Source organism: Hemicordylus capensis, chromosome 1, assembly GCF_027244095.1.
Source record: "Hemicordylus capensis ecotype Gifberg chromosome 1, rHemCap1.1.pri, whole genome shotgun sequence".
In the NCBI taxonomy this organism is placed as follows: domain Eukaryota; kingdom Metazoa; phylum Chordata; class Lepidosauria; order Squamata; family Cordylidae; genus Hemicordylus; species Hemicordylus capensis.
This window is the reverse complement of record NC_069657.1, coordinates 99,317,386-99,342,195: the sequence shown is the minus strand read 5'-3', so window position 1 is coordinate 99,342,195 and position 24,810 is coordinate 99,317,386. Positions and strand designations below refer to the sequence as shown.

The window sequence follows — 24,810 nt, the reverse complement described above, 5'->3', positions numbered from 1 at the left end:
TCATCTTGGTTGCCCTCTTCTGCACCTTTTCCAGTTCTACAATGTTCTTTTTTAGATGTGGTGAGCAGAATTGTATGCAGCTTGGACAGAATTACAATTAGGCAAGGGGAGACAGTTGTCTGGGGGCCCCACTGCCTGGAGGGGGGCCCCCAGAGATAGTTCACATGACTCCCCAGAGATACCTCACATGACTCCCCATTGCCCTCTGCCCAGCCCCAAGGCCCCTCAGCCACTTGCCCTGTTCGCCTGCTCTCCTGCTTGTTCTCCTGGCCAGCAATCTAAGCAGCCTGCAAGCTGCTATAGCTCTTCCACCTCTCAGCTGATCGGCGGGTAGGCGGGGCTTCCAGAGATGCCTCTGTGTAGGCCTTGCTGAAGCCTGAACTTGAGTAGGCCGGCAGGCCCCAAGCAAGCATGGAAGGAGGCAGGCAGAGTGGCCACCACAGTTCTCTGCAGCAGACCCTCTGCCCAGGCCAGCCAGCCCAGCCTTTGCCAGGTAGAATGTGAATTCCTTTTTGTGGTTACCCCACCCCTGCCCGGATATATAGGGAACTGCTTGCCATAGGGCTTTGGTGGCGCAGGGGGGAGACTGAGAAGTCTCTGAATATTTAATTTAAAACAAATTGGAAAATTTGCTGGCTTAAAAAAAACCTATCTAAAAAGTCCTACAAGTAGCTTGTTTCATGGCAGAAAATACAGAAACTTCTGGAACAAACAATATTATATTTATTTATTTATTCACTCATTCATTCACACATTCATTTATAAATGCACTTATGTTCAAGTTGTTTTGCAACCCAGAAGGTCTGAGTGAGAACTGTGAAGCATATGTTGTGCTTTTATTTTATTTTATTTTATTTTATTTTATTTTTCTTGTGTGTGAACTGCTCCCCAATAACTCACAGGGACTTCAGGGTAAGTCTGGCCAACATGTGAATGCAGCTCCTCCGTTCCAGAGATGTGTGTTAAAGGGCTTTAAAAGCCCCGTGTAAAAAAGCACCTGGAATCAAACATTACTGAATTTGTTCAGAATTCTGAGAAAACAAACATAGGCGCACACTGCATGGTTGAAAGTCTCCTTTGCTAATCGTAGCGAGGGGGCCATTTTAATAATTAATGTTTCTAGTGTGTTCTAGGCATTAAAAGTAGCACAAATATATAGTATTCAATGTATATCATTATATATTGTGAAGTGTGTGTGTGTGTATTCAGTGAAATGTATTTCCAGGCAGCATGCTTATTTTGAAATATCAGACTTAAATCCTTGGGGGCCTGGGGTGTGTGGAGGCCCTGAACTTTGGGGGAGGGGGGCCATTTTAAAATCTCATCTCTGGGCCCACTCCAACCTTGCTACACCCCTGGTATGCAGTACTCCAGGTGTGGCCACACCATAGTTTTGAATAAGGGCATTATAATATTAGCAGTTTTATTCTCAGTCCCCTTCCTAATGATCCCTAGCATGGAATTGGCCTTTTTCACAGCTGCTGCACATTGAGTCGACACTTTCAATGAGCTATCCACCATGACACCAAGATCCCTCCCCTGGTCAGTCATCAACAGCTCAGATCCCATCAATGTGTACTTGAAGCTGGGGCTTTTCTTCCCTATGTGCATCATTTTACACTTGCCAACATTGAACTGCATTTGCGATTTTGCCGCCCACTCACCCAGTTTGGAGCTCCTCACAATCTTTTGTGAGGAGCTCCTTTTGGAGCTCCTCACAATCTGTTCTGTATTTTGCTATGTAAAAGAGAGCAAAGACAAATCATCATAAAAACAATTTAAAACCAATCATTTTTCATGATGAAAAGCCTCATTTTTCAAATTAATTACATCAGTAAGGAAACAATATCTAGAACAAGATAAAGCAAAAGAAATTCAGACTCTTAAAATTGTAAAATCTAATCTGATCCGCTTCTTGTAAATTACATATCAAAAACACTATAAGTCAAATCCAGAAAATGGGAACAAAGTTTGACCATAGCAGATATTATAATTTATAAAGGGTTCCCAAACAGACATGAATGATTCAGTAGACATACCATGTACATAAGCCGAGACTTTCGAAATTGAAGCATAATCCCACACTTTCAAAAACCAATCGTTTAAGGAAGGAATTTCCAAACTACCCCAATTAGATGCATATATAATCCTAGCCGCTGTAAGAATAAATAAACACAATTCGTTTGACTTGGCAGGAATATAAGGTTTTATTATACTTAAAAGAAAAATTTCTGGAAAAAAGGGAATCTTAACTTCTAAGCTTTGTTCAATTTTCATATGAATTTGTTTCCAAAACTGTTGAGCTTTATCGCAACATATGGTAGAATGAACCTGAATGTGAATTACATTTTCAACATTTCTTAGAGAAAGAATCATCTATTTTGTTAATAGTCAAAGGAGTTATATACCATCTGAAGAACATCTTATACCAATTTTCCCTTAGATTGGTACACAAAGTAAATTTCACATTCTTTTTCCATTGGTATTCCCAATCAGAGAGATAGATCGATCTTTTAAAGTTCTGCATCCATTTTAACATACATTCTTTTATTTGCTCAGTCTCCGTTTCATACTTCAGTAATAGCTTATAAATTCTGCCTAATAAATTATCAGTGTTTTGGGTGATTAATTCTTCAAATTCAGTCAGATCTCTAAGTTTCCCACCCTGTAACTGTAACTCTTTCCGAACTGTTGAGCTGATCTGAGCTTGTTGGAGCCAGGATGCTTGTTGAGTTATTTGCCCGGAAGAAACTGATTTGTCCAGAGCTAAATATTGGGCCAAACTTTGTAGGGAGTATAGACTACCTCGCCAAAAATTATACTTAGAAGAAAATTCTTCTTCATGGAAATAAACATTCAGTATTGAGGCCAAAGGTGATAATCTAGGACTTATTCTTTTCTGGTATTTATCCCAGACATAAAAAAGACTATGTCGAATAGTATGTTGTTGTATCTCCAGATCTTTCATCGAACCAGAAATCCATAAGTAATTATGCAATCCTCTAGTAAGACCCTCCATTCGAGTAAAACTTCAGTAAGGGGATAAAATCCAATTCAAAATCCAAGTCAAGCTACTAGCATGATAGTAAAGTTTCAAGTTAGGAACTCCAAGACCACTTCTTTCTTTGGAATCTTGCATCCCCTTAAATCTAATCCTGGGTTTTTTATAATTCTCTTCTCCTCTTCTCCCTTTCTGAAAGGAAGTTTAGTTCAACTCCCACTGAATCTCTGTAGCCAGTCAGTGCTTGGAAGGTCCAGCTTTTTAATTACTCTTTGGTCTAGTTCTGCTGTATCACATCACCTGATGTGGATTAGATCAACGTTAATGGTGCTGTTGTTGATTTAAAACAGTGCTTTTTGGGAAAGATGCCTACTGTCAAGGTGTGCAAGAGAACAGCCTCCCCCACCATAATAAGACATCCTGGGGCAGGACAGTTCTGCTGAATCATGTAAGAATGGAACCACAATGAAGGATAGATAAAACTGTCATAGTTTCTAGACTAAAGCGAATCAGTCTTTAACCAGTTTAGTGTCATTTGAGAGTTACAGTTTGCAGTTCTTCAACATGTAGTGGGTTTACAAGATATGCTCCATCACATGCTTGTTGTCAGTCATCCAAGGTTTTAATTCTAGACATTCCCAAGAAATACAAAGCAACTCCCCCCCCCCATTCTCTGGCCAGCTTTAGTGGTTGTTCAGAGCTATGGGAATGAAATATTGAGCAGCATGTCCATGATTAAGAATGCTTTCATGCATCTCCACCTGCTGGTTGGCATTTCATTAATTTTCAGTGATCTGGAGAGATGATAACCATACTGTTTTGAAGTACAGCACTTGTATGGAACGCAAAGATCTGTTAAATAAGGCAGGGAAATAATAATACCATGAAGAGTAGCATTTTAAATTACCACACACAAAAGAATGTAAACACAGTGGACTCTATTTTACTCATAATGGCCATGGCCAAAGTGGACAACCAAATATACTGGACAAAAATCAGAAACCAAACCAAATCCTGAGAATCCTTGTTACAGCTGACTTCTAAAGCAGATCACAGAATGCCTTGCATGCTATCCTGTTTTCCAAGTATTCAGTACACCAGACAGCTGCTCCTATGTCTACTTTTGCAAACTGCATGTTTATTAACAATCTGAAATGCATTTTTTTAGAATCCTTCAATTGAAAGAGCAGGGATGTAACTTTTACTGCAGAGCACACCAGTACAAATTTGTTTACAATATAATTTGTACTTATTTCAGTAAGCAACATTACTATAGGACCACAGATAGATGACCCAGGTCAAATTGGGGACCTCCTCCTGCAACCCTCAAATTCCATCAGTACTAACAATACTTTAGGGTCCTCAACCTTATGGGGGCTCTGGGAAATTTGTCTCCTTTGCCCCTCCTTCCCTGTATTCATCTGTTATTAGAGCTTGTCAACATCAACAATTTTTTATAATGCCCATTTGTTGATGGCAACCATCTAAAGCTATTGCTTACATGTTCTATCTCTTATCCTGAACAAATAGTATGAATAATACTCAGGAAGCATGAGCAGAATTAAGAGTTATTATCTGAACCAGCCCTCAGTATTAAACTGTTAACACCGAATGGGTAGCAAAATCAGGATTGTTGATATAAATATGATTATTTGTGATGTTTATGGTTGCTGGGGAGTATGGAAGAGATTTATTAATGGCCAACCATAAGTCAATGGGTTACACTTTCTAGAAATGTTTTCTTGGCCAATACGACTGAATAAACTATGAACGCTGTAATAAATTCCATCTCTAGAACAGTTTTCTATTGTGAAAGGCTTAACATGGTTACACAGTAGGTAGTTACAAACACCAATAAGAAATATGTACCATTACATGGGTTTTTTTTCCTTATCAAAGAAGAAAGGAGGCAAGCAACTAAACACACAAACATGTTTAACTATTTAACACTGAGCAAATTTGGTCTCATTTGGACACTAAACTGACAGTGACTAACCTGGAAACAGATCTTGGGGTCATGGCAAACAGCTCAATGAAGATGACATCAGCTCAGTGTGTGCCATCATAAAGACAAATTTTATACTAGGACTTATTGGGATTGTGATAGGAAATGAAATTCTAGCATGGTAACCAATGGTGTGACCATATTTGGATTACTTTGTGCCATTCTGGCTGCCTCATCACAATAAGGATAGCGTCAAATTGAAATGGTGCAGAACAGGACAATCCAAAATTCTGGGGGCTGCAGCACCTTTCCTGTGATGATAGACTAATACAGGTGCGGAGCCTGACTGCCAGCAGCCCATGTGCGGCTGCGGTGGCGGCCCCGCTCACCCTGCCCCCCGCGCCTGACATCAGACATGGGGGCTAGCCATGCTTAAAGGCAGGGAATAGCTGCTTCTGGCCATGGTGCAAATGCAGCAGCCATTTAACTCCTGAATCGGGGCCACATGGCCCCTGCTCGGGAGCTAAACCAGCACCCTCGCATCTGATGTCAGACGCGGGGGTGTGTGTTGGGGCTGTGAGGTGTGGCCCCTGATTGGGCGTGGCCCAGGTTCTTTGAACCAGTTCACCCAATGGTGGCTCTGCCCCTGGACTAATAGCATTTGGGGCATTTTAGTTTAGAAAAATGATAGAGATTTATAAAAATTATGGTGCAGGGAAAGTGGATAAAAGGAAGTAGGGGTTGCTTTCTTTCATGCAACACTATATGACTAAAGATGACTGAGAGAAGAGGATGCTGGACCAGGTGGAACAGCATAGCTCTTATGTTTTTATGAATTATATACAGAAGTTTAAAACACAGGGAGCTGCTTTATACAGAGCCACACCATTCATCCATCTAGCTGAGTAACGTCTCTACAATGATTGGCAGCAGTTCTCCAAGGTTTCAGGCAGCAGTCTCTCCCAACCCTACCTGGCAACCATACCTGGAGATGCCAGGGGTTGCACCTGGGGCCTTCTGCATGCAAAGCCGATACTCTGCCACTGAGCTACAGCCCCAACCCAGGCTTGCATGGCTGCAATCATATAGGCATTTAATATAACTGTCTATTCTGACTGTAGTGGAATTTCTTTTTTCAGTAGGTAAAGTGTTACTTTATAGTATTCAGAGTTGTGGTTGAAAGCCTGAAAATGTGCAGTAGTTAAAAGATCAGAAACCAAAAGGGTTTGTGTGGATCTTCTACCAATTACAAGCTCATGGCTTCCTTGGGCTTCCCCTATTTGACAGGCACAAAACTCTCAGTCTTACTAGAGAAAAAGGATCCCACAACTTTCAGTGTCCTTGCTTTGTTCTCTTCACATGTTTTCCTCTGTCAAATGCTGGAAAGAGAGCATGGCCCAATTTCCTTTCACATGCCCCATGTACTTTCTATTCCAACATGTCCTTCCACTTTCATCAGCTCAGTTTCTTCCAAAGCCCCTGTAATTCTGCAGCTCTTCAGTTGTGGACCTGGAATAAATTGAAACGCTTTAGGGAAAGTTATCTTCATTTATTTTATGGTACAATTTATTCTCTCAGACCTCTTGCCAGGCCATGTCCCCCCATCAGGCGTACAACAGTGGCATTCAGCTGTGTTTTTAAGCACATGGCATTTTTTACGTTAGCTTAGTATTTAGTCACCATCCACCACAGAGTTAAGCTGCTTAACTGATTGCAGTAGGACTTAAGTATATAGAACTGTTTGCTGTATTGTAGCATTTGTACTTTTCTTTACAAGGGGAGGTAGATGGCTACACAAAAAGTCATGCTGTATTACTATATTGACCATTAGTAATATAATCAAAAGTAACCTTTAAGCTCTATTGAGATAAAAAGATTAATTCTTGATAGATTACACTTTGATCTCACAAATGTTTACACTGAAGTATAACCAAATAAGTGTGCGTAGGTTGATTATTTTAGAAGATATGTCATTACTATATTGGTAACTTATACCCAAACTAGACATGACATAAGAGATCCATGTACAATACCTCTTACAATTAAAAAGAGAGCTCAAACCAGCCAGAGGTGGGAAGGGCTTATCTAAACAATAGTGTTGGGAGAGGTTTTATAAATGAAATCTATAACCCCTGGTTCACTGTTTTATGGGTGAAATTGCTGCCTTCCTAGAGGCTGCTACTTGGTCTGCATGACAAACATAAGGTATGGTACCTGTAAGTGGCGGATGAATGAAGTAGGACAAGCCCATATGGCCACTTGACAGATGATGGAGAGAGATAGGTTCCTTTTGAAGGTAGTCGAGGTCGAAATAGCTCGAGAGGAGTGAACATGGACTAGATTTTGCATGGGTTTGTCTGCCAACTGACGCAACCTTCAGGAGGAATGCAATATCAGGCTGGAGCCGAACCTTGTCCTTATGGAAAACCAAAAAGGGCAGGTCCACACAGTGCTCGCAACTCCCTTACCCACCTGGCTGATGTGACAGCCACTAGAAAGATAATCTTCCAGGACAGATAATCTTTGAAGCCACAAGTTGCCATGGGTTCAATTGTGCATCAATTGGGAGAGTACAAGAGGTAAGTCCTAAGAAGGTGCCAGGGGAGTCTTGTCCGGGTAAGCATGAGCCAGGTCCTTTAAAACTTGTTTTACAGCCGGGTCTCGCAAGAGTGAGTGGACTGACAAAAGTGAAAGCACCAATGTGATCCATATGGACTCACAAAGTGGAAATGGAAAAGCCTGATTTCTTTAAGCGCAAGAAGTGAGATAGTAGTAATGATGTGGAAGGAGATTTCGGGTCCTGACGGTAGAGATTGCAAAAAGTGTAAACCTTTTCCACTTCAGCCCATATGACTGTTGTGTTGCAGGTTTCCTGACCACCTGCAGAACATTCAGGAGTTCAGCATTCATGGAGGAATGATCAGCCATGCCTTGAGACAAAGCAACCATATGTCCGGATGGAGAATCGATCCATCCTGCTGAAACAGTAGGTGGGGAGACAGAGGTATGTGATTCAAATTGCTGGATGCCACAGAGAGGAGTAGCAGGCAGGAACTAAGGCCCCCTTGGCCACCATGGGGCCATCAGGATCACTCTCACCTTCTCCCTCCAAATCTTCTGGAGGACCTGGGGGAGAAGTGGAATTGGTGGGGAAATGTACATGTAATGGGCACCCCAGTTGAGAGCAAAGGCATCCCCAAGAGAGTGTCTGCCTCTTCCCTCTCTCGAGCACTAAAGAAGGCACTGACAGTTCTCCTCTGTGGTGAAAATGTCGACCTTCATGTGATCCCATATGTGGAATACTTCACGGAGGTAAATTATCCCAAGCTGCCATTCATGGGATGCTACAGCCCTGAGATTGAGAGAATCAGCAACAGAGTTTTTGCTACCCTGGATGTGGTTCTATGTTGTGTACGATTGCCCAGATAGTGAGAGTCAGGAGGGGTCAAGAGCCCATCTCACCCTGTCTGTTCAGGTAGGACTTCATAGTAATGTTGTCTGTCTGGATCCAAATGTGACAACCTGAAATGTGTGGGAGGAAAGCTCTGAGAGCCTTGAAGACTGCCAACAGTGTGAGATATTCTATTCTATTCTATTCTATTCTATTCTATTCTATTCTATTCTATCTATCAAATTTATATACCATCCAAACTTTCATCTCTGGGCGGTTAACATAAAACAATTAAAACACATATAAAAAGTTAAAACAATTCAACAATTGAAAATCAATCACAAAATTAAAACCAACAAATTTTAAAAAGCTGAGAAAGCTGTCAGGCCTTAGGCCTGATCCGGCAGGGTTGTTCTTATGTTCCATGGTCAAGGCCATGAGGCCCAAAATTCTCTGGTGGGTCTTGGCGGAGTGGTCCGTGCAGGCCAGAAGGTGACAGGCCAGAGAAGATAGATTTTGAGCCCGCTCTCTTGGTATGTAAATCTGGTTTGTGACAGAGTTGAATACTATACCGATGAAGTGGATTATCCGAGAGGGGACCAAGTTTGACTTCTTTGACTCAGAGGTCAATGTCCTCGAGAAGCAACAGGGTAGTGTGGAGGTTGTTGGCTAGGGTCTCTGGAGTTTCTGCCACTAGCAGAAATCATCCAGAAACCTTGATATTGTGCTTGTGAAAGAAAGTGATGACTATAGCCATGCACTTTGTAAACACCCTCAGGGCGGAGAAGAGGCCGAAGGGGAGAGTCTTGAATTGGTACTGTTGGGAAGCCAACTTGAAAACACAGGTACTTTTGCTGTTGTGGGCGAATAGTGTCCTTTAGGTCTATCAATGCGAACCAAATTCCCTCTGATAAAAGCTGAGTACTGTTGTTGACAGTGAGCATCCTGAAATGTCTGTATTTGATGAACATGTTGAGGGCTCAGAGATCGAGTTTGGGGTGCAACCCACCAACCAATTTTGGAATCACAAAGTACTGGGAGAATAAACCATCCTTTGACTGAGGGTGAACGGGTTCTATAGCATCATTGTCCAGAAGGGCTCTTACTTCCTCCTACTTACTTCCTACACAGACGTAGGACGTGTGATATGTAGAAGGGACATAGTTATTTATTTATTACATTTATAAACCACCCCATCCAAAGGCTCTGGGCAGTGTACAAGTTTAAAAAGACATAAAACACACACCATTTAAAACACAGTGCTTAAAACAATATAAAAACAATTTTAAAACAATTCAAAATAATTTAAAACCAATTACAATACTTTAAAAAAAATTTTTAAATCCTTGGAAGGCCAGGCCAAACAAGTAAGTTTTTAGGGCTCTCTTAAAGGCCGACAGCAAGCCTAAACTGCTGATATCTGCTGGGAGTGCATTCCATAGGCCAGGAGCAGCTACAGAAAAAGCCCAGTTCTGAGTTGCCACCAGACATACTGGTGGTAACTGGAGATGGATCTCTCCAGATGACCTCAACGTGCGATGGGGAACATACAGAAGAAGGCGCTCTCTAATGTAGCAGGGAGAGTTACCAATTATGTTGTGTATCCTATGTGACTAATAGTGAGTACCCACAAGTCCCATGTAATGGCTCTCCAAGTTGGTAAGAACGGCCTTGGGCAAGTACCACTCAGGCTGATGAAGTCATGTGCATTTTGGAAAAGCCAATGGCTTAGGCTTGGATTGGGTAGGCCGCTGGAGTGAGGGGCTTCTTATAGTGCAATGGCTTCTGTGTATGAAAAGAATGTTTCAAGCCTCGAGATTGCAAGGACAATCTATTTGATGATGGCTTATTCCACTTATACAGCTTGGACAGTTTAGATTGGGTGGAAGTCAGGTTCATTGGGAGTGCAGTGTTCCTTAACTTATGAACACACTCCATTGTCTCATTAGTTTTTGATACAAAGAGTGCCTCGCCATCAAATGGGAGTCTTCAATGAGAGTTTTGGCCTCAGGGATCAATCTAGAAAGACCTCAGATTAGGGCAACAGAGGTTGCCATAGTATGGGCAGCACAACGTCTTGTCCATAGTATGGACAGCACATCTTCCTGATGGCAGAAAGAGTGAAGCTGTTGTTTAGCCAAATGGAAAGCCTCCTTCCTGATGACATAGGCAAGATCCTTCTGAACTTGAGGTAGAAGGTCAATATAGGGACAGTTTTCCTTAGAGAAAATGGTTGTAGGCTTGATAGGCCTGATAGTTAGCCACTTTCAACTGCTGGGCCAAAGTGGAATAGAGTCTACAACCAATAGAGTCTAACTTACATCCTTTCCTGTCAATCAGAGTGGACAGGCACTGGTGCTTGGAATGAGACTGTGCAGCTTCCACCACAATGGAGTTGGGTGTAGGATGTTTTTCCCAAAAGGAGCATTCTTCCAATTGCTCATGGTAAAAGGATTCCGAACATTTGAAGGTCGGTTGGGTAAAAGATGGTTTTCCCCCAACAGGACTTGGTAATGTCCAGGAGAGGCTTAAACATTGGAAGAGCCACTGGAGCATTCACACCTGCCTCAATAAACCCAAAGATGGGATCCTCTGCGGGTTGTACTCGTTGCTTCACTGGGAGCCTAAAGGGAATCACCATGTGTAGGACGTACACTGACTCCACAGGAAAATCAGCTTCCTGAGGTGGGGCAGATGGATGGTCAGTCGGTACAGGCAATGAAGGAACAGGGCCTGATAGTGTCACAGAAGGCTGGGTAGCAGGATGGAGCACAGTTGGAGACTGATGCTAACATTGCATCTATTGGTTGGGGTCCTTAGGCATCTGCAATGGTTGCAGCCCTTCCTCATGAGATGGGGAGTGCAAGCAGTGTCTGTAACATCCCCTTGTATGGCTTCAATGCTGGGATAGTGAAATGTTTCATACTCAAGCACGGGTTCGAAATGGGACTGGGATCACGATCATCCCTGGGTCCAAGAAAGGGACCTGGAACGCCTGGAACAGTCCAGGGATGAGCAGGTATAGTAGACGTAGTGTGGTTGGGAATGAGAAGGATTGTCCCAAGCATGATCATCTCTGTAGTGTGGTGATGGAGACCTCTATCAATGCTGGGATAGTGAAATGTTTCATACTCAAGCACGGGTTCGAAATGGGACTGGGATCACGATCATCCCTGGGTCCAAGAAAGGGACCTGGAATGCCTGGAACAGTCCAGGGATGAGCGGGTATAGTAGACGTAGTGTGGTTGGGAATGAGAAGGATTGTCCCAAGCATGATCATCTCTGTAGTGTGGTGATGAAGACCTCTATTAATGCTGGGATAGTGAAATGTTTCATACTCAAGCACGGGTTCGAAATGGGACTGGGATCACGATCATCCCTGGGTCCAAGAAAGGGACCTGGAATGCCTGGAACAGTCCAGGGATGAGCGGGTATAGTAGACGTAGTGTGGTTGGGAATGAGAAGGATTGTCCCAAGCATGATCATCTCTGTAGTGTGGTGATGGAGACCTCGAATAGACTACATATCTGTCATCCCATGCAGAGTATGGAGAATGGTGTCTGGTATGGGTCCTGCCATAAGAAATAGGGGTGTACTTCAAAGTGCTAGAAGTCACCCTCTGAGCATCACCAGAATAGGCTGAGATCTCCTTGGCTTCTGAACCCAACCAGCCCACACCCGTGGGCATACAGTGTCGTAATCTGCTTAGTCCCAATGTAATGCTTGGTGCTGACAGGGCCGTGGAAGCTGCATGCGCCGGGGAGGCTGATCCTTCCAAGATAGTAATGATCTCCTCCTGAGATGAGAGGATGAGACGTGGCCAATATATGGGATGTCATTTCCTGTCTCACGGGCTGGCCTTGAAAAGATGGCAGCAAGACTGTCGGCTTCTTTTTAGGAATCTTGTAATGGCAGAAGGTGTTGACCGACACTTGCCCCGGTTTTGAAGTGTCAGAAGCAGCCGCTTCTTTTTCTTCTTTTTCTTTTTCTCCTCCTCCTCCTCCTCCTCCTCTTTGGTTTGTGCCAGCGGTTGTGGCTTTATCAAAGACTTTGGGTTCAAGATCGAAGTTGAGGGTTTTCAGCGTCGAGGAAGTCCCCAAAGTAGGTGGTGTGTGCAGAGGTGGAACTTCGTTATTGATAGCTAGGACTGAATGGTCCTTAGGCTGTGAACCAGGCTATGGCATCTACATCAGGGCAAGATCCGACACAGGAGTGCACAGTTCTGAAATGGTTGACATCGAAGCAGGTGCCTCGATGCAGGTCTATTCTCCCAAAGAACAGACCAAAATCGTAGAGCTCTATTTTTTTGAGCCTGCTTTGTGAAGCTAAGGCAACAGTGATAGGAGTCCACTCTATGGGACTCTCCAAGTCACAAGAGACTGCAGGAGTGGCTGTCGATAGATGGTATATTAGCTCGGCAAACTGTGCACCACTTAAAAGTAACCTTGCCAGCCATACAAATACAGACTACGACCGAGAGAGAAAGTCTATGAAGTCCTCTCCTTATCCCACAGTACAACAATCAGAAAGAATTATTGTCCAAAACCCTACAAAAAGGGGAGACAAAAATGGGGGAAAGGGGGGGACCTGAGAAGAAAAACAAAACGCAGAAGGCGGAAGAGAAAAGCAACAATAGAACCCAAGAAAATAATGAGCAATGGAGAAAAGCACAAAAGATAATATCAGGGTTTTGTTTTTTTAATCAGACAATGAAAGCTACCTCACCAAAGAGCTGTTCTTCCATCAACAAAGAACTGAGGGGAAACAGTGGCAATACTGTAGAGAGGGCTGGGCTCTTGCAAAAAAGAAGGGGATACAACTTTGGAAGGTTCCCAAACCAGCTTCTGCACAGGCACGAAACTCATTGGTGTGATAGACAAGAGACCACGCTGAAGAACTAAAAGTAACTTGTGGGGTTTAGAATGAAGATTCATCTTCATTGTCATGCTTCACTTCTCAAAGGTGACAATTTAACAAGTCCTCACTTCCCCCCCCCAACAATAATGACGACTTAGTACATTTTAAGTGCTTCAGATAAGCTCTCTCCTCAGTCCTTGAAAGAACCCTGTAAGGGATCTCAGTATTATATTATTATATTACCGCTGACCTTGCAGTAGCACACATGAATTGTCTCCTTTGCTAAGCAAGGTTCACCTTGGTTTGTATTTGGATGGGTAATTACTTATATCTGTTATAAGATGTATCCCTTAGGACTTAGGCGATGGGGCCATAGCTCTGTGGTAGAGCAGCTGCTTTCTTTGCAGATGGTTCCAGGTTCAATCCCTGGCTTCTCTAGCTAGGGCTGGGAGAGACTCCTGCCTAAAACCTTGGTGAGCCACTGACAGTCAGCACAGACAAACCTAAGCTAGATGGACTGATGGTCTGATTCATTATAAGGCAGCTTCCTATGTTCCTATTATTGATGCCACAGCAAGGAAAGGCTGAGAGAATAAGTGACTTGGCTAGGAGGTGAGATTTGACCAGGGATTTCCTGGTTCACATTCTTGGCCAGTGTGCATCTTTCCTAAACTTAGCAGCCTGCTTCTTGAAAGGATTGCAAGACTCCAAGAAATGCAAGGATCTTGCCGAATCAGACCAAGGATCCTGCTATTCCAGCATCCTATTTCTAACAGTGACCAGCCAGCTGACCATGCAGCTCCACAAGGCAACAGCCCTTCCCTGCTTTGCATAAGCAGAGGAATATTGCCTTTGATAGAAGTACTCAGTCAGCTATCATGACCAATAGCCACTGATATATTTATATTACAGGTATATGAAGAATGCTGGTCTTGTGGTAGCAAGCATGACTTGTCCCCTTAGTTAAGCAGGGTCCAAACTGGTTGCATATGAATAGGAGACTTGATGTGTGAGCACTGTAAGATATTCCCCTTAGGGATGGAGCCGCTCTGGGAAGAGCATATAGGTTCGAAGTTCCCTCCCTGGCATCTCCAAGATAGGGCTGAGAGAGATTCCTGCCTACAACCTTGGAGAAGATGCTTCCAGTCTGTAGGGATATGCGAACTGGTTCGGGGGTTCAGTTTGGGGGTTTGGGGTCAAACCACCCCCCCTCCCCCCAGTTCCGTCCAGACCGGAACCAAACCCCTGCACCAGTTCACAATTTATTTATTTAATTTTTTTTTTTTAAAAAATTAGTACCTCCTAGCCACTTCAGATAACTTCCTAAAGGCTGTGGGTGTGGGTGTGTGTGTTCTACAAAGCTCCCCCCACCAGCCTCATTTTTCACCATCGCAGCCCGTAAAATAATCCTTTTTGGCTGTTTAGGCCTCTGTTATTTGGCGCGGTGATCATTTTGCCTGCTGCCGTGCATGCTCAAATGGCCTCTGTGAGGCCTGGCATGGGCCTCACAGAGGCCATTTGAGCATGCGTGGCAGCAGGCAAAATGACCACTGCGCCAAATAACAGAGGTCTGAATGGGCCAAAAAGGATTATTTTATGGGCCGCGGTGGTGATAAATGAGGCCAGTGTGGTGAGTGGGAACCTTCGTGGAATACCCCCCCTCCCGCTACCATGGCCTTTAGGAAGCTCCCCGAAGGGGCTGGGAGGTACTAATTTTTTTTTTTTTTTAATTAAAAATCCATAAACACACACACACACCCAGACCGGACCAGGGGTGGGTTCGATGGGGGCCGGACTGAACTGGCCCTGTTAGGTTTGAGTGCAATTTGCACTCAAACTGAACCAGGCTAGCCGGATCCGTGCACACCCTTACCAGTCTGTGTAGACAACACCTATGGTCTGACTCAGTATGTGGCAGCTTCCTATGTGCCTATGTAATCTATCTTCCAATAAGATGTGTTCCAGCATGCTAAAGTCTGATTTACAACAAGGCTTTATCAGCTTCCTGACTCCTTCTTCTCTGCTGGCAATATATCACACTTTTGAGATTAGAACTATAAAGTTATTCTGCCATTATTTCACCAGCCTACACCCCCCAATTAAGTAGACTACACCCCACAATTAAGTAGACTGATCAAAGGATCAGTCCTCACTACAATTCAACTCTGTGATGTTAAGAAAGAAAGGGGAGATGTTGTTGTTGTTGATGATGATGATTTATATATCAACAAAAAGAGTTCTCAAAGCAGTTTACAAAACAAGAGGAACAAAAATAAGAAAATGGTTCCCTGTTCCAAAGGGGCTCTCAATCTAAAAAGAAATACTAGATAAGCACCAGTAAAATTCACTGGATGAATGCTGTGCTAGGGTTGAATAGTGACAATTGGTCTCCCCCTGCTAAATATAAGAGAGCCACAGTTTTAAAAAGGTCCCTCTAAGCCCAGTTAGCTTTAAATGTTTATTATGTATAGTTTATTATTATACAGGCAAATCTCGCTATCCATGGATTCTTTCAGCATCCATGGTTTCGCATATCCATGTTTGGGTAATTGAAATCTGACCTCAACATATGCGGGGTAATAATAATCTTTATTTGTTAGCAACCCTATAACAAACTGTTCTCTGGGTGGCTCACAACACAGCATTAAAACATGAAATAAAAACACATAACACATTAAACCATAACAGACCAAAGGGGAGGGGGATACAAAATACAATACAAAGCAATTTAAAAACTCTTTTAAAATCAGCTTTGAAAGTCAAAATTTAAAAGGCCTGAGTGAACCAAAAGGACTTAACCTGGCATCCAAAAGAACACAGCAATGAAGCCAGGTGAACTTCACTGAGGAGGCTAGTCCATAAATGGGGTGCAACCACCGAAAAGGCCCTCTCCCTAGTTGCCACCCACCTCACCTCGTTTGGCAGGGCCCTTTGGAGGAGGGCCTCCGCAGGAGATCTTATATGTTTTTTTAAAACATCCAGATGACAGTAAGAATGGAAAGTGCTTTCATTCCAGAGGGAAGCTTCCCACCCACCAGCCCCACCACCAGTGACACCACAAAACATGGTTTGGAGTTAGTGCTCCATTACAGTAGCTGGAGTTTCCCATGATTAGAAAGTTACATTGTGAGGTCTCCGCAGGCATCACTTGTGCACACACGTACTTCCCTATTCTCTTTACTACCTGTGCACAGTGAAATGGACCAATTAGAACCATGAGGCAGGTTCCCCACTGTCCAGAAATGGGTGGGATGGATCAGGGGGAGCTGGCTGTATGAACAAACCAACATTTGAAAAACTGTAATGAAATGTGATCAATTGTAATTAAAAGCAACTATGTGAATGGCCCTGGTTTACTTTGATTTATGCTTATTTACACTTGTACACACTTATACATGCTTTATATACTCTTGTCCTAGCTTACAGCACTTCCTCCTGCAGTAAAACCCCCATTTTGGGAAATCTCATGGGAAGTCTTGATATGACGACAAAATACTGCCACTGAGAAGGTAAGGCATACCTCTCTTGAAAGGGAATTCTGTTATCTGGGCATGGTCACATAAGGTCCTCTCCCCACCAAATGGACATTAGACACTGGTGGAACATGTAGAAGAGCCTCTTGGGCAGGTTCATATGAGAGAAAGCAGTCCTTTGGGTATCCTGATTCTAGGTCCTTTAGAGCTCTAAATTTGTGCTTCCATTCCCAGAAATGGACTGGAAGCGGCCAATTATTTTTCTCTGCAAATGCACACATTAATTTTACAAGAGATAGTGTAGTGTAGCTTTTATCTGATTGTCCTGGGAGGAATATCCATGATTGGGAGCTGAGTGAAACAAGCAATTGGGGTGGAGAGGCTGAGTAGAGGGGCCTCCTACTGCACAGGTATAATGGTCATTTCATGCGCCTCCAGCTTTGGAGCTGCAGATCTTAATGACAGACCCCAGGAAAAAAGAAAAAATGTGCCACAACCATTACTATATGCCACAACCATTCTTAGTAAAAATGGTTCACCATCAACCAAAGACAAGAGAGAAAGTTTTAGATGATAGCCAGTGCTTTGTAAGTGGCTAGAATGCTGAGTTAGAATTTGAACCTGAATTTCATAATGCCACGCTTTGTTATAGGGTTCCCTGGGTGGTTGTGGACCAGTCATTCAGCCTAACCTCATAGCCTTTCCTAAGATGCTTAGAGGAAAGGTGGAATACAAATGAAATAAATAATTTTTAAAATGTATTGTGCATGTCTGAAAATAATATTAAAGAAAAAATTTAAGGTTATAATATTCTAATGAAATGTAGCATGTGTTCACTGAAGATGACCGAAAAGTGTTGAGCAATATGTTCTATATTCTTTTTTTTTTTAAGCCCACCAAAAGACCTTTAAAGTGTCTTAAGCAGACAGGGAAACAATGAAAGCATTCCAGGCCACCAGTCACTTTTAACTATCTTGGGTTAGTATCGTTACTAAAGAAAGGCTTCAGTTGCATTTTCACTTTATCCACAATAAGCTCTGATTACAATATCGCCCATGGCCATTTGAGTCATTACTGCACACTTCATGAGAAATCGAAGTACTAGTGCTATGGAAATTAAACTCCTTGACCTGTACAACATTTTTCCTCTTTGATGTCAGTCTGAATTGAGTCTATATTCCAGTTTTGACTGGAATATAATGTTATTTTTTAGACACACAAACTCTCATACCCGCTACAACACTTGTCAGAAGAAATCTTATAGCCACATTCACTTTCATGAATGACAGCAAAGTCAGAATATTTATAAACAAGCATTTCATAAAGCTGAGGTTCCTAAAAGCTATTCTTCTCTTATTCTGATCATATTTGTTCCTTAGAGGCAGACAATACTTCCTGTCAATAGCAAGATTTGCCCATCTGTTGCAATAAGGATATTATTATTGTCACTATTAATACAATAAAAGCCATGTCAGAATTGCCTTTGAGGAACAGAATGGTCAAATGTTTCAACCGTTTGTTCCCCTCGGTTTTGACCAGGGTCCTCACACAGGAAGTGTTTTCAGGGCAGATGGGGATGTTTCTGGCAATCTGGATAGGAAGTGGAAACAAACTTGCTTATCAGATCCCTCATGCCACCTGTGGCAGCTGTCACAGACCCCATGAACCTGACAAACAGCAACACAGTTATATTCTCTCTACATGGACTGAAGGGATTGCAATATCCAAGAGTTAAAATAACATGTTTAAGTCTTTCTTAAGGAGCTAAAGAGCTGCCTTATACTGAGCTAGATCACTGATCCATCTACTCAGACTGACAATAGCTCTCAAACATTATCTCTCTTAGCCTTGTGACTGAATTCCTTTAATTTCTTTAAGTGATTTAAAATCTCCTTAAGCGGAGATGCCAGAGACTGAATCAGGTACCTCATGCATCAGAAGGGTGTGTTCCATTCCCACTGAACTATGACCTTCTCAATAAATATACATGGAACTCATGTGTCCTGTGTTGGATGCTATCTAGCTAGTCTCAATGTCTGTGCCAGACATCCACTTCACACTAATAAAGCTGCTGTGGCCTAATACAGATGAAGCTCTCCAAAGTGCCCCCTACCATCATGCTCTCCACAAGTAATATATCAGAGGTACTGATTGAACTTGGAACCTTGGACATGCAGACCATGTCCTCTACCATGTCTTTTCTCTGTCTTCTGGCATATTGTGAACTAACAGAGCAAACAATTCAATCGATCATAAAAATTAAGATGCCAGTTTCCCTTGGAATAGGGTCAGTCTTCCACTGTCCACACACTTTGACATTAAATAGTCAGTCCATGGCACAAGGATGGGCAGCAGCTTTGGCAGCACAATTTCCATCCCACCACCTGGAAAACAGCAAGTTGTATTGCTGTGGATGGGAAACATTTTTGTAAGCAAATAAACGTAGAAAATGTGCACTCCAGAGTCACATAGGATGAGTGAACATTCTCTGAAGGCCCCTGATCCCCCCAGCCCCTGTCGGCTCCATAACGGAGCCGGCAGTCATGTGGGCAGCCAATCCGGCTGCCCAGGGCTGCCTCCCTGCTCATGTGCAGGGACAGTGAGCTAAGCCCACTTTCACCGCTAACGTTTTACGTGTCCTTCAACAAGTGCCCTGCTTCTAACCCATTCTCCCAACTAAGCAGAAGAATTCCAACTCAAGAGACTAGTTCCTTGTGAATGAAAGAACAGACCATTTGGGATCTAAAGACATTCAGATGAAATTGGCAAGACTGGGATATGAATCTTTGGAGGCACTCAACAAAAGCAAATGAAGCTGGCAGCAAAATCATAGGGGGGGGGGAGAAAGAAAAACCCTAAGAGGATATATGGAGCATCAGCACAAATATATGAAGAGTTTAAAAGTATATGTTTATATTGCCTTGTTTTTGCACTATTTCTTGTAAGCTGCTTGGAGTCTCTATGAGAAAAGCAGAGTAAAACCCTTCTAAATAAATAAGTGTGCCATTCATGGTTAAAGCTATGTATTTGCTACCACAAAATGCACGCTTTTAAGAACCACAAAAGATATAATATCCATTTAGGAATTTGCACTTACAGTAATTATCATGGAATCATCATACTACTACTACTTGCATGAGTCACAATTTTTCTTCATTTACTTATAAATCAACACCGCCAAATAAATTAAATGTTGGTGTGCCTAAAGGGTTGTTGAGAAAATAATGTATATTCACAGCAAGTTATTTCCCTCATTCGTCAAGGTGAATCTTTATTTTGATTGTACAGATGATTTGGTGAGGAAACTAAAGTTGTTATTACTTCACAGGGGTGCAGACAGAGGGACAGCTTGATGAACCTGCTTAAATTTTGTGTAGAGAGGGGAAAAACTTTTGGGGGGATTTAGTGAAATGCGGGGGAACTTCTCAATTGCTTAAGAGGGGATCTGTACTCTGTTATTTCAGGCCAGGTTTCTAATATTTATTTATTCTATGTGTGGCCAGTTCAGAGATTTCTATTGCCTGCAAAATATAGAAGCTATTGTTACATACCCCTAATCCTTTCTGTGTCTAGAGTTGCAGCTCCTGAAATAAATAATTCTAGTACCTGGTCTTTTGGGGAGGTGTGGGAGCCCCTAGGGGCAGAACCCAGATGGATCAAGCAGTGGTGCCCAAAATAGTCAGAGGTAGAACCCAATGGGATCTTGAAATGTAGTCCAATGGCAAAGGAATAGAGCCTGCTTTCCCAAGAGCACAGTCACGTCATAAGGGGGTGCGCACCAGCAGTATGAGGCAAACCCCATTCACACAGGTCAGAATCCAGCAATGTAAGTTTGAAACTCACCCCCACCCCAAAAGCTCATGTTAACTTTTCTATTGATGTACAAAACCAGTTCGCCCGGTTCGGTTCAAATTTGAACCGGGAGGGGGAAGTTCAGTTTTGGTTTTGCTCGAAACCTCCCCCACCCCGCCCCGCCTCAGTTCGGTTTGAATTCAAACCTGCAGCTCGAACCTGATGGCTGGTTTGGTTCAAATTTGAACTGGTTCAAATTCAAACCGGTTTGCACATCCCTAGTACAGGTCCTCTCCCCATCAAACAATATATCTATACAAGCAACTAAAAGGGCATAACAAGCAGACTGAGCCCAGATATAGATTACACATTAGCCCTGTTCAGGCATTCAAAAAAAAAGGAAAAAAGGAAAAAAACCCACCTGGATCGCCTAAGGCTGCAAATCACAGAAGTGCCTGCTGCCACCAAAGTAAGGAGCTTCCCTCTCCACAGAAACACTGCTCTTTCCCTAAGCAGTGAAAGGAGGGAAATAGTTGGCATGAGGGGGTGGGACTTTCCAACCACTTTAGGCAGCTGTAATTGCGTTCTTTTGAATGTCTGAACAGGGCTATTATCACATGTGTAACACCCATATGTGCAGCATAATATTGAGAAACTAAACATACAAATGGGGAAACAGTACAGCAGCTGAAAATGTCTAATCTGAAGAGCAATCAATGAATCTGTGGCAGAGAATTCAAAATCCATTTAAAGCTTTTCACTGAAGGAAGTGAGCTAATTTAGCCAGATACTTCAGAGTGATTCATAGCATGTGTGCATGTTCCAGGACGCATTAACCCATTGCACACTCCTGCCCAGGGACAGCGCCCCAAGCCATTTTGCTCCCTGAAGCAAAGGACAACATGACCTCCATCTACCGGGAGGTGCACAGCAATCTCAGGCCATGCTGTTGAGGCAACAGTGGTGGCAAGCGAGGACTCGTAGACTAGGCCACCAAGCCAAGCAGTGGTGGCAAAGGCATTCCTAGATGGCATCAAGGTGGGAGGGGGGACAGGGAGAGGTGCACCCCAGCAGGGCAAGGAAGGGGAAATGAACAGCATCCTCCAGCATAATAACAGTGGGAGCAGGGAGGCCGATGAGGTGGCTGTTGCCTCTGCTCCTCCTTGTGTCCGAGGTGACTGTCTCACCCTGCCGCATGTATGGACCATCCCTACTGTCTCACCTCATATTATCTCTTTTTCTTTCTTTCTTTCTTTCTTTCTTTCTTTCTTTCTTTCTTTCTTTCTTTCTTTCTTTCTTTCTTTCTTTCTTTCTCTCTCTCTCTCTCTTACCCCTGGACTTCAGGGCCAAGGTCCAAGGCCTCCACCAGTGTTCTCTCTAATTTTTCCCATCTGTGTGCGGAATGAATTTGGTTCTGAGCAGAAGTATCAAGGCAGTGTGTGCGCATGTGCATTCAGAATGGGGCCTTCCTGATTCAACCTGAGCAGGAACTAAAATTAACTGAGTGGACAAAAAACTTGTGAGCGTACGCATGTGTACATGTCTTAGAGGGAACACTGGTCTCTACACCTCCTGCCCCCACATCCTCTTTAGACTGTTCTGGGTGTTGTTGTTTGTGCCTACATGTTGTGTCAAGAACCTACATGTTTAAAAATGATGCTTAACTTGTAGTGGGGGGGCCTCCAAAGGCCTTTAGCTCCAGACTCCAAAATTACCTAGGTGCACCTCTGCGCGTGCACACACACACACACACACACACTGTTCTCCTGCTTGCTACAATTGGCAGCTACCTCCTCTCCTCTGGGTTGCATGGCAATCACTTCGAACAAGCAGCTTGGAGACAGGCAGCTGCTGCTACTGCCATAGCTCCTTCCTGAAGAGAGCTCCAAGCCCTGACCAACAACCCTAGGTAGCTTACTAGGTTAGGACCCTACTCAAGCCATGAAGTTCAGAGTTCAAGCCCTGGAAATCCTGAGCATTCTAACCACAAAAAGGTGGGAATCCAGATTGCAGTCAGCCCCCAGACTATGCCCTCTGCCCCGGATGCCCACTCCACTACTCTCAGATTGATATTATACTCAGTTGCTGGAAAGGTACTTTGCATATGTTCAGAAGCACTTTGTTCTTGAACACCAAGTTTAATTTTGCATAGTTCAGACTAACTGTGTTTGTCTTAACCCTGTTTTATGCAATATTCATTTCTCTTCAGAAAGAAAACACATACCTGAGTGAGATACAAACCATCATTCATAACATTTATGTTCCCAAGAACCCTCTGCTTTAATGTTGCCTCAAAGTTACATGTTTTTCAAAAATGTGTCATTTTCCCAGTCCACAAACAACTCGGCAACCTCGAAAGCACAAGGAGACATTACAGCCCTCTAATGCAGATATTCCAAGTAAATGAAACCTTTTTTCAGTGTGGTTGCCTTTGTAATAATAGCCTTCTTATATGGTCAATACTTATATAACAGAAGATGAAAAGGCATTTTATAGCTTTTTGGCGAAAGGACTGAAAATTAACAGCATACCTGTGGCTATTCAAAGCCAGGCAGGGAGTCATTTTCAGGCCATGGGAAACACCAGAAGTTTTGCATCTTCATTCCTGCTTCTTGACTAGTTTCCACTATTTGTATATAGACTTTTTTTTTTCATGAAGCAAGATAAAATTAAAAGCAACAGAAACCCCAAATGTTCAGTTTGGATAATAACATAAAGCTTGAAAAAAACATGACAATCATTTTAATGAATGAACATTCCTCCTAAGTAATGGTGACTTTATTCATTGCTAATTATTCACTGTTAAACGAGTTGCTAATGCCTTTATGGCTTGATAAGATTTCAGTACCTTTGTGGTCTCTATTATACTTTATTTAAATTTATTCACATTTTCTATCATGGACCCTAGGTGATTCACAAGTTAGCCAAAAAAAAAAATGCTGATGAAATAAGCCCCTATTCTCATTGAATGTCTGTCCAAACAAAATGAATCTTAGATCACTGTTGTGAGCCCAGAAAGCACTTCCATGTAGGAAATGGCACAAGATCCACATTTAAATTGTCATGTGTAATGAATCCATATACATGTATTTTACTGCTGCACATTTATACAATCTTAAGTGCTAATAATTATTTTCTAGCATGTGTACACGCAAGTAGAATACATGTATGTGCAATCAATCACACATGATCCTCTACATGCAGTTTGGTTGGGGAAGAGCTGTAAGTTCCAGGTTCAAGACACAGAAAACCCAGTTGCAGATCTCTGCCATTCTTCCACTTTTCCCCACCCTGGTAATGTTTATTAAACCCAAATGTGCGATATGTCATTGCACTGCGAATTTCAACACCTATCTCCACTTCATTGGCTGACATTTGTGAGCATGGAAAAACTCACAATACAGTGACGTCACACTACACATTTGGCATTACTTAACTTTACTAGCGGGGAGAGGAGGCGATGCATGGCTGCCACTTTTTGTGGCAGCCATACACTGACTGTGATGTCTACCTTTGACTTTATTATTATTATTACATTTTATATCCCACTCTTCCTCCAAGGAGCCCAGAGCGGTGTACTACATACTTAAGTTTCTCCTCACAACAACCCTGTAAAGTAGGTTAGGCTGAGAGAGAAGTGACTGGCCCAGAGTCACCCAGCAAGTATCATGACTGAATGGGGATTTGAACTTGGGTCTCCCCGGTCCTAGTCCAGCACTCTAACCACTACACCACGCTGGGTCTCTTTAGGAATGGGAATATTGAGCATTCAGCTTTCAGAGTTTAGCAATTACCTATAAGCAGTTGCACTCTGACCTGGAAAGTAAAGAGATTCTTCTCTGAAAACAATCACCAGTGACCAAGCCCTTCATTTCAAACCTAGAAAAAATTAAAAAAGACTAGTAAGTAAATTGCATCTTCCAATGGCATCAGACTTCTCATTATAATAGTCTCTTGTCACTTCAGTCTGTTCAGACCTTCTTCTCAGGGTCCTAACAATCCTTCTGTGCTACTGTTTAAATTGCTGTTTTAATAGTTTTGTTGTTTTTGATTTTGTGCTGTTAACCGTAAGTTGCTTTGAGCACTTTTTGGCAGGAAAGTGGCCTACAGATATTATAGATAAAACAAACAAACAGCTCTGGAGACTATAGTGATACTGGGGTCAGAAAGACTCACCATTAGGCCAGTTTTCCCAAACAAGAGAAATGCAGTTTAGTGGAGCCTAATCTGTTTCTGTTTGCATTTTCAGTTTCCTTAGGGCAGCAGTTGTATTGGAGTCTATATAACCACATTATCCCCAGTAATGTGACAACCTAATGTGTTTTGCCTTTTGAAAGAAGCATTAGTAAAC

General features: G+C 42.7%; 1 long non-coding RNA gene across 2 annotated transcripts; it reads left to right on the top strand.

The window, feature by feature from the left end:
• The first annotated feature begins 334 nt into the window (after positions 1–334).
• LOC128339434 (uncharacterized) lies at positions 335–23,139 on the top strand. 2 transcript variants are annotated; one of them, XR_008313033.1, is made up of 4 exons: positions 335–493; positions 7,814–7,950; positions 16,614–16,703; positions 17,320–23,139. It is a non-coding gene; the product is annotated as an uncharacterized LOC128339434 (long non-coding RNA). The 2 variants fall into 2 exon arrangements; XR_008313032.1 differs by having other exon boundaries at positions 336–493; positions 22,669–23,139.
• Positions 23,140–24,810: the final 1,671 nt, after the last annotated feature.